Source organism: Prionailurus bengalensis, chromosome B1, assembly GCF_016509475.1.
Source record: "Prionailurus bengalensis isolate Pbe53 chromosome B1, Fcat_Pben_1.1_paternal_pri, whole genome shotgun sequence".
Taxonomy (NCBI): domain Eukaryota; kingdom Metazoa; phylum Chordata; class Mammalia; order Carnivora; family Felidae; genus Prionailurus; species Prionailurus bengalensis.
Window position 1 is genome coordinate 153434103 of NC_057344.1, and position 2580 is coordinate 153436682.

At 46.1% G+C, this 2580-nt stretch overlaps 1 pseudogene; it reads right to left on the minus strand.

Moving 5' to 3' along the window:
* Window positions 1-263: 263 nt before the first annotated feature.
* LOC122478854 lies at window positions 264-1204 on the minus strand (annotated as a pseudogene).
* Between the last annotated feature and the right edge of the window lie 1376 nt (window positions 1205-2580).

The following is a 2580-nucleotide window of genomic DNA, read 5'->3' on the forward strand; positions in this document are numbered from 1 at the left end:
GGAGGGGTGGGGGGGGTAAAAAGACCACAAGACCGTTAAAAAAATCAGATAACTAATTAGACACAGATTAACTGTAAACAGTTCTCTCTCCCCAGTGGACAAAAAGAATAGCTTCTGATGCCGACTCCACACCAGAACGATTTCTACAGCTTGCCTGTCCTGGCTGCCATAAGAGGGCTGATGTGGTGGGTGGGCAGACCCCAATCAAGTCATCACAGGCCTGGGCTGGAGTCTGTCTGCTTGTGTCAGGTGTAGGTATAGGGGTGTGTGTGAGTGTGTGTGTGTGTGTGTAACGGTGAGTATGTTTGTTGGGGTTTCTTTTGGCAGCTGGATTTGAGAGATGACTTTATGTTTTGTTTGGAAGAGGAGAGGGGGCTTGTGTTGGAAGGCCTAAGTGTGTTCTTTGTTTGTGAAGGACTCTGTGCTCTGCTCTCACTGCCCCTTCAGCAACTGCAGCTTTCCGCCAAGGCCTTGGCCCGGTCGTTCTTGTCCAGTTTGATGGGCTTGGGGAATTCGTTGTATAGCTCCGCCTCTGTTTCCTGTTTAAGTGCATTCCGTGCAATCATCTGGAATGCCTGCTCCACGTTGATGGCATCCTTGGCACTGGTCTCAAAGTAGGGAATGTTGTTTTTGCTGTAGCACCAGGCCTGTGCCCGCTTTGTGGCCACTTGTCTGTTTTCCAGGTCAATCTTGTTTCCCAACACCACGAAGGGGAAGTTTTCAGGATCCCGGGGACTGGCCTGGATGAGAAACTCATCTCTCCAGCTATCAAGGGTGTTGAATGTGTTGGGGGCAGTGACGTCAAATACCAGAACGCAGCAGTCTGCGCCTCTGTAGAAGGCCACCAAGGGACTGGAACCGTTCCGGTCCTGCTGTGTCCCAGATCTGCATTGTAACTAGTCTGTCATCCACCATCACCTCCTTTGTCAGAAAGTCTGCTTCTATTGTAGCTTTGTACTGATTACTGAATTTCTTGTTCACATACTGGTTCATAAGTGATGTCTTACCAACTCCAGAATCTCCCGGATGATAACCTTCAGCAACACTTCCTTCCTAGAGGTCATCCTTCAAACGCGGCCTCTCTGCTGGGGGCTCCGGGCCGGGAGCATAGCTAGGGCCCCCACCGAGGAGATGAAAGAGAGGACAGAGGCAGAGAAGTCCAAGTTCCGGTTCCAGAGGACTCCTCGGCACTCCCCAAGCTTTCACCCTGTTCTCAGTTTTTAAGAGTCTCTTATGCTTTGGCTCTCTCCCACTCTAACCTCTTTTTTTTTTCCTTCCCCTCCCCCATGGGTTCCTGTTAAGTTTCTCAGGATCCACATAAGAGTGAAACCATATGGTATCTGCCTTTCTCTGTATGGCTTATTTCAGTTAGCATCACTCTCCAGTTCCATCCACGTTGCTACAAAGGGCCATATTTCATTCTTTCTCATTGCCACCTAGTACTCCATTGTGTATATAAACCACAATTTCTTTATCCATTCATCAGTTGATGGACATTTAGGCTCTTTCCATAATTTGGCTATTGTTGAGAGTGCTGCTATAAACATTGGGGTACAAGTGCCCCTATGCATCAGTACTCCTGTATCCCTGGGTAAATTCGTAACAGTAATACTGCTGGGTCATAGGGTAGGTCTGTTTTTAATTTTTTGAGGACCCTCCACACTGTTTTCCAGAGTGGCTGCACCAATTTGCATTCCCACCAACAGTGCAAGAGGGTTCCCGTTTCTCCACATCCTCTCTAGCATCTATAGTCTCCTGATTTGTTCATTTTGGCCACTCTGACTGGCGTGAGGTGATACCTGAGTGTGGTTTTGATTTGTATTTCCCTGATAAGGAGCGACGCTGCACATCTTTTCATGTGCCTGTTGGCCATCCAGATGTCTTCTTTAGAGAAGTGTCTATTCATGTTTTCTGCCCATTTCTTCACTGGGTTATTTGTTTTTCGGGTGTGGGGTTTGGTGAGCTCTTTATAGATTTTGGATACTAGCCCTTTGACAGATATGTCAATTGCAAATATCTTTTCCCATTCCGTTGGTTGACTTTTAGTCTTGTTGGTTGTTTCCTTTGCTGTGCAGAAGCTTTTTATCTTCATAAGGTCCCAGTAATTCATTTTTGCTTTTAATTCCCTTGCCTTTGGGGATGTGTCAAGTAAGAAATTGCTACAGCTGAGGTCAGAGAGGTCTTTTCCTGCTTTCTCCTCTAAGGTTTTGATGGTTTCTGTCTCACATTCAGGTCCTTTATCCATTTTGAATTTATGTTTGTGAATGGTGTGAGAAAGTGGTCTAGTTTCAATCTTCTGCATGTTGCTGTCCAGTTCTCCCAGCACCATTTGTTAAAGAGACTGTCTTTTTTCCATTGAATGTTCTTTCCTGCTTTGTCAAAGATGAGTTGGCCATATGTTTGTGGGTCTAGTTCTGGGGTTTCTATTCTATTCCATTGGTCTATGTGTCTGTTTTGGTGCCAATACCATGCTGTCTTGATGATGACAGCTTTGTAGTAGAGGCTAAAGTCTAGGATTGTGATGCCTCCCGCTTTGGTCTTCTTCTTCAAAATTACTTTAGCTATTCGGGGCCTTTCGTG